The sequence below is a fragment of the Pezoporus flaviventris genome, unplaced genomic scaffold (assembly GCF_033815535.1).
Source record: "Pezoporus flaviventris isolate CSIRO_AGI_PZ_B2104156 unplaced genomic scaffold, CSIRO_AGI_Pfla_v1 ptg000007l, whole genome shotgun sequence".
Classification (NCBI taxonomy): domain Eukaryota; kingdom Metazoa; phylum Chordata; class Aves; order Psittaciformes; family Psittacidae; genus Pezoporus; species Pezoporus flaviventris.
Genome location: NW_026892555.1, coordinates 12,942,282 through 12,950,560, shown reverse-complemented (window position 1 = coordinate 12,950,560; position 8,279 = coordinate 12,942,282).

Below are 8,279 nucleotides of genomic sequence, written 5' to 3'. Positions count from 1 at the left end.
CTGTTACTTAATACTTTAGAGAACAAGCCTGCCCCAGATCTGCTGATTTTGATGGAATTTTTTTCTATTAACATCAACAAGTATTGGATAAGACTCAGAGTGGGAGTGAGGACAGGACTGCTATGAAGCAGAAAAAGCAGAAAGTCAAAGAATTCAGGAACGCAATATTTTTGACTGAAATATGAAATGACTGAAATGTCAGTTAGGAAACAGAAAACAAAACATGGAGAGATGTCATGGAGGTAATCAAAGAATTACAAAAGACTGTATCCTGAGAATTAAAAAAAAACCCAAATTTATATATATGAGTATATATACATGTGTGTGTATATATATATATATATATATATATATATATATAGGCTTAATTACCTTAAAGTACTTAATCAAGATATCTGGTTACAGAGTATGAACTATACTCTTCACAGCTGCTTGAGAAAGAGCCTGATTTTCCCCAGATCAGCAAATATGCTGGGCTTGCCATCTGTTAGGTAAGAAAGAACCTCAAATCATAATCCACTTATTATTTGTAAATGTTTTGAGATGTTTTTGTTTTAATTCTATGACCTTCTTTTGGAAGCTGGTTTGAGTTTTACAAAATATGTAGATCTCTATTTTGCTGACTTTTATATGGAAAAGTCAGACAGCTGCATCCCAATATTTGGCACCTCTGTCTCTTTCCTTCATCTACACTTCAGTGGTTTGGCTCACACAGAAGCAAGCCAGCCAGCCGAGGGACATGCTCCATGGAGCCCTGTGCTGGAGTTCGTTTTCCTGCTGACTCCAGGAACGGACTTCCCAGACACAACCAAATATTTACACATGAGCAAAACAACTGATGGACTTGGTTAATTCTCCTTGCTCCCCTTCTTTTTGTCCTCCCTTATTTTTAACCTCCTTTTCCTTACTTTCCTCCTCCTCCTTCCTTTAGGCTCAAGTATCTCATAATTTTGCTTTCAAAAAAGCTTGTGTCCCCCTCCAATGCAGAGAGCTCCTTATTAATGTGGGTGACCAAGATGTTAATCTCCACAGGTTAGGGTAATTCTGGAGGTATTGGCTGAAGCACTTACACTGGAACTGGGAAAAGGACCAGTACTTACTTCACTGGGAGCAGTGTTAAATCCACAGGACAGCTAGAGAGGATTTCCATATCTAAATTTTTCCAGCAGCTTTGAAAATTAGAGTGAGATTTGGACAACCAAAACATTTGCAGTAAGATATAATAATACTTCATCCATTCTTCACCCATGAAAATACTCAAATAGAAGGACTCTGATAAAAATATCTATTTGGGTAAAGTTAAAATCTGGAGAATAGAAAGAACAAAACAGATTGTGAAAAATCTTACAATCATAGAATCATAGAATAGTTAGGGTTGGAAAGGACCTTAAGATCATCTAGTTCCAACCACTCTGCCATGGGTAGGGACACCTTACGCTAAATCATATCACCCAAGGCCTCGTCCAACCTGGTCTTGAACACTGCTGGGGATGGAGCATTCACAACCTCCCTGGGCAACCTATTTCAGTGCCTCACCACCCTAACAGGAAAGAACTTCCTCCTTATATCCAATCTAAACTTCCCCTGTGTAAGTTTTAACCTGTTACCCCTTGTCCTGTCACTACAGTCCCTAATGAAGTGTCTCTCTCCAGCATCCCTATAGGCCCCCTTCAGGTACTGGAAGGCTGCTATGAGGTCTCCACGCAGCCTTCTCTTCTCCAGGCTGAACAGCCCCAACTTTCTCAGCCTGTCTTCATATGGGAGGTGCTCCAGTCCCCTGATCATCCTTGTGGCCCTTCTCTGGACTTGTTCCAACAATCTTGGTTAACTTTGAAACCTACAATGTGAAGACATTAAAACCATTGGTCTTTAGAGTATTCCTGGGTTTGGAAATCAGATGGGAAAAAATAGAAAATATATCATTAAAAAGAAAAGTATTTCCCCCAATAATTGCATGCCACAGAAGCAATTTCAAACATGGTATATATATACTTTGGCTGTTGAGACTGTTAAGAACTGGCATTTGTTATAAAACAGGATACTTCGGAGCTATTTCAATTTTAAGTCAATACAGCTTCATCAAGATCTTGCTACTTAAAAAGCAGGTTCTTTAATTTCACAGAAAGATTTTCTCTTGTATGAAACCAAGCACGAACATTTTAATAAGTTATAAAAATATTGAAGCCATCACATACTTTGTGTGAGAAAACAGTGTATTTTTACTTGGAGAAAAGGAAAAAAACAACAATGGTTTTGGGCTTTACTCCATGCAGAATCAAAAACTGAGCTGACGGAATAGAACTCAGATACTGATCATATAATTGCTTAACATTATCATATAAAAATTCCCTGAATAAAAGAATATTTATGGGAAATCCTACCTCTTGTCCCTGGAATTCCTAGGCAGCTGGGCAGTGGGGCAGTGAAAATCCTCAGGTGGATCTAGTTTCAGATCACTGTGTATGTTTAATGAAAGCAATGGAGCATCACTGTATCTAAACTATTCTGCTAGATTTGGTGAGATGGAGATGCGTTACCAAGGTTTCTGCCCTAAACCCCAGCCCAAATTTACCACTCCAGGCCTTGCCCTTCACCATACTATGGCAAAGCCAAGCAAAAAGAGATGTCTTTCTTTTTGATGGCATTTTAATGCAGAAAGGTTACCTAAAGCACAAGATATGAGAGTATACTTTGAAGCAGATTTGTGACACCTATCTCAATCTAAGAAGGGCTTTTATTCAATAAATTATATGAACTTTATATGAAACCTTATATTGCATTGAGTAGGACTAAAAATCTATATACTTCAGTGTCTTCTGTCTCTAAGTGCAAGTTCATCTTGTTCTGGTGATGGAGCAAGGTGTCTTTACTAAACAAATGGCATCATTGTCAGTCATTGCCTGCACTGCTTTCTTCCCTGTCTTGTCTCATCTAATCTTTTATTTAACTTATTCAAAGCTTTCTTTCTAGGTACCAGAGACTGAGAAAACCAAGAAAGATTCTATCCTGCAAAATCTGATAGAAAGAAAAATTCCCTCAAGGAGATCATGTGGTGTTATAGAGGGTTACCACTTCAGCTAGTGGGTCACTCATTAACCTGTGGATCTTGGAAGCCCAGTGGACCTCATCAACTTGCCACACTTGCCACAGTACAGAAACATCTGGGTGAAATAGCATTGAGCTTACTCACTAGGAAAATACAAAGATGAACACTCATATACCTTCTTTCTTATGTCCATGGCTGAAAGCTGAGCTGAAGTGTGAAACAGATTAAACAAACCACTCTGGGGAGCTGTTTTTCACTCCTTCTGCAAGACAAACTCCCTATTGGTTGACTATGAGATGTTTCTCCATTCATATTTAACATGGTCATAAATGTTTTAATACCTTGTTTATGCAGATTTTAATACCTTGGATTAAAAAAACAGGAGTACAAAGAGAATCCATGAAAGGGGCTTCTTCCCCTTCTTTTATTATAAATCATAATTTGAATGTTCCTGAATTATCACTGAATTCCCTAATGCTCACTGTATCATACTGTTACTTGCTCCATGGATGCTGAACTAGAGTTTTATGTACATTACAAAATAATATATTCCTTCATAATCATTATAATCACCTAAGCAAGACCAACAAACATGACCAAAATTTTGGTTTGAATCTCATCTTCTAATCATACATAAAATGGTTAATGCCTAAAATTTTCTATTAAACATTAACAGCATAAAAAATGGCTACACATAATGCAGCTTCACTAAGCTTTTTTACAAGCAATCTGTTTAATTGACAGTACAATCCTTATTTACTAAAGAACACATTTTAGTTATTAAATGGTTTGTTAACCTTGGAATGTAAAATTTGCATAATCTAGGCTATGAATTTTTATACAACCTGGCACTACCTTTCCAGTTATTCACTGGAAACACTTTTATCTCTTCAGTAAATGTTTTAGAGTCTAGTTTGACCATTTTTGACAAACATGACTTTGAGAAAAGGTATATTCTTAACTGCTGCCAGGGTTTTTTTCTGCTCACAAGGAAAGTTTTAAAGGTCTAATTTATACTTTACATTAAAAATTATCACTCTTACATGTATATCGAATGTCCTGAATTATGTTAATAGGAGATGTAATCAAATTATTCAAATTAAAGTATTTTAATTCACAAAAAAACATAATCAGAGTAGAAAAGCAAGGAATTTCATTATATGGGGAAGAGAGCATATAGTTTTGTCAGAAAGAGGAAGAGAAAAGAAATCACCTACTCTGCAAAGAACTCACAAGCTTGTTTAAAACAAGCTGATATTGCTGAGACAATGTTTGGATGAACAATGCTTGCATGGTGCAGTGCACACATTGTTTTTATCCTACACTATGAAACCTCAAGTGCTGAATACATCAGTTTAAGGATGTGGTGCAGAAAATATTTAGCATGCTCATAGATATGACTTCTGCTTCCAGTTTCCATTACTATCCATACATCCTTATGAGGAAACAAGCTTGTTGATTTTATTTATGTTCAGGGCTGTCAGGATTGGGGATTGTGTCTTTTTCTATGTCTGTATTGTGCCTACCACATAATATTCTAGGAATCTACAATGATAACTGTTACAAGAAACACAAGTTATTAATTAATAATAATATGTACAACATCAGTGAATGACTTCTGCCAAAGCACTACTGAACTTGCTAAGATGCCAGTCTAGCCTTCAGTTTTGACAAGACTATTTTTGGAGACCAGGTTTGTATGCCATAACAACCAATTAAAAAGTTGCATTATTAATATAATATATGTCTCTTTCCTGCCTGTATTTCTGCAGTCTCTCTTTTCCTTTCTCCTGGTTTGTCCCTGACCTCCTTTCAGTTCTGTTTCCAGTTTATAAATTTTTTCCTTTCCTCTTGGCAAGAGGAGCAGACTTGCGGCCTAGAGACTTTAAAACATACTTGTGTAGCCATGGGTTTCACATACCCAGCCTGCAGTCTGTGCAGCATTTCAACTGAAAAGCTATACCGAAGCAAATATTTCTGGAAATTTTTATGGACTAAAAGAACATTACAGCCATTTATAATTGCCTGGCATAGGTACTGAAGGACAGACAGGTGCCAGTGAGCAGGACACACCAAAGGTCTTTGCCAGTCTTGTTAACACCTATATGAGCTGCTGCAGAGATGAAAGAGCAGAGCAATCAGAGGAAAGGAAATGGGTCAGCACACAGCTCTGCTTTACTTTACTATCCTCCCTTCCTCTCTCCCCCTTTTAAGGCTGCAGTACAGGAAAATCCAGTTGTGCACAGGTGGCAAGCAGCCTGGAAGAAGGTGCTTTTTATTCCATTAAACAAACAAGTTAATGGCTATTTGCTGACCAAATGCTTCAGTCTTTCTCCCTAGGCAGAGGTTTCTTAACCCTTGGTCATCTGTATTCACAGCATGCTGGTGCTACACTAAGGTAGCACCTAGTAGTAGTAGCTACGCTTGCTCCATGTAAAGATTTCATGTATTGAAGCCTGAGTGTCAGTTGTGAATGCACCCTGTTCTCTGCTGCAACCAAGTACAATACCCTACTAGCATCATCCCTCACTTTTCACCCTTGCAGCTACTAGCTATTGTAATATTTTGGCTTTTATCTAGACTTACGTTTGTTGAAGAACCATCATTCACCAAAGTCAATAGATATTAAGGATAAAGAATCACTGATTAGTGCATCTGAGGTTTTGCGCTTTCTAAGAGTAAGGAATATACATTCAGATTGATGACTACATCCTTATGGTTCAAATTCTAAATTACTATTTTATTGTGGCAGTGGTACAGTACAAAAAAGCAATCACTGACAATCTGATTTGATATATAGGGTATGATTTTCCGTTCTTGGGTCATCTACATTTTAGAGTCCCCTGTTTCTTCCAACAAAACAGGATGTCCTGTACGGTACTTGTCATGGGTCTTTCAGCCCAATCTCACCTATTACAGATGTATGAATTCATCAAATTACTGTCTTGCTAATATTTATTTGGAGATTTGCCCCTTTTTTCCTTGCAATCTAGATTTAGTGATAAGATGGGCATTAAGCAGCCAATCACTGAAATTCACATTGATACTCCAGTTCTGCAGTTTTTGAAGTGTTGTTTTATATTTTGCAGGACTAGACAACAGACCTTTTCAATGTGGCACAGATATGATTGTAGTGCGAATGCCCATGAATACAAATGTATGCGAATCCTATTGCAGGGTGCTCCGGTTCTCTGTAAATTTTCTTGTCAACCCTTCACACAAATGTTCAGAAATCACAAAGCAGGAGGTAATGTGAATGTCAGTAATGAAATCATTTACTACACTATCAGGAATGCTTTTCAATCTACTTCCTCAGCTCTGTAGGCTCTCAGAAGACGTCTGGTAACACTTTGAGCACATTGCAAAATTTACCTCTATATGTAGTAACAATCTAGAAAATTTCACATTTGTATTTGCTGAGCATTTGCTTTTATTTATAGCTATTTGCTACCAAACTCATCAACCAAATGGGATGATGTTCCATTTCAGAAGTGTTGTGTCTTACTCCATGTACCTCTGCAAAAATTTTGTGTTTGGTTATAGTGTTTCAGAACAGTTTTCCATGTCTAGCACTTATTTGGTTAGGCTATCAATTTCTTTCAAGGCTAGAAGTAGTTGCTAAATTCTCCCATGACCCAGCATTATGCGCCAGATCAGCTGGCCTCCACCCCTCCTTTCACCTTGGTAAATTCTTCTGGTACTCTCCGGCTTTGGCAGAAGCAGCAATTTGAAGTTGCTGCTCCCCAGCTGCGCAAGCTATAATGGTGTATGGTACATGCTATTGGGCTGAGCTCTACCAAGGAATGGAGCTTCCCTTTCCTATGATGCAGGACCACTTCTCTTCCAGGAATTTCTGCATCCCCCCCAGATCTCATCTTTGAATAGAAGAGTAGACAGTAATCTCAGATTTTACCTATGGGCTTCTGTATCTTCTGTCCATTCCTTGAATTCAGTAACATTTATAGAGCAAGTGATGACAAGGTTGTGTCACGCTGATCTTGGTGAATATTTGCACTGAGTTTGTTCTCAGTTTAGAAGCATGCATATCAGCAAGCACATGTGTCCCAAGGAGAAAGTATATGGAAAAAAAAAAAAGTTATGTGAATTCATATCCAGCTTCCATTTCCACAAAAGGGAAATCAGAGGGAGTCTGTCCTGGAAGCCTCTTATAGGGACCAAAGAAAGGAAAATGGGAAATGGGAATGAACCATGTTAAAGCACTCTATAAACAAGCCCCTGACTTTGATTTGAAAAAATGGCATGCTGAATTAATAGACTTTTTCTGCTCCATGGATTGCAGTAGGAAAACCTGGACAGAATTTAGAGAAACACAGAAAAAAGCCTGAATGGATTGTTTAGAAGGAATATTGAAAGTATTAAATTATTTGAGCTTGGCTAAACAATGACACAATAACATTTTCAGTCCACAAGTATTTTTAAACTTTATTTTTAAATGCTGTTTTTACAATGAGGCAGCTTATAAGGGAAACAAATATGGGTACCACTCCTTTTTATACAGTATCTCCCTGGCAACCAGACCAGCAAAACCAGAAGAGATTAGATGACCAATCGCTTCTTCCATCTCTCATATCTTCGATTTCTTTGCTTGATGGCTGATAAAGCGCTCGGACTCAGTGACTCCTCTGGATGGGTGAAGCTCAGCTCAGTATGTTTCCTTTGGCATGAGTCAGTACATGCAGTTAGATGGTATGCTGTGCTGATATCATATGGCTGTCTAAAGGAGAAAAAAATCTCCTTGGAGTGCCAGCAGTAAAGGCTTGGCTGTCACAAGAAGCCCAAAATTTCAGTGTTTCCTTATAAGTATTTTTAAGCCCTAACTTAGGGAAACCGCAAGGAGATTTTGTGAAGATCAGATAATTGGTCCAGGAACTATGGACGGGAACTGTTCCTTGGTAGGTCCTCTAGGTTGCCAGCCCCAAATGGGTTACTCATGGACAATGTAGGAACTCAGAACAGATGATGGGGAAAATGCAAATGTACTACTGACTGAGATAAAGGATAGATGCTCAATATCACACATCTGAACTGAAATGAATGGTCTTCAAAATTGTTCCAGCTAGAAGGAGGAACACCTCATGCCAGGCATGTCCCTGATACAACCCTCTATATGTGAGCTCAGTGTCCTTGCCCAACTCACTCTGAAACAGGATGGCTGTCACACACTCTTGAGACCCCTCACAGAGTGCAGCAGCTACACAGTGTGCCAGAGCTT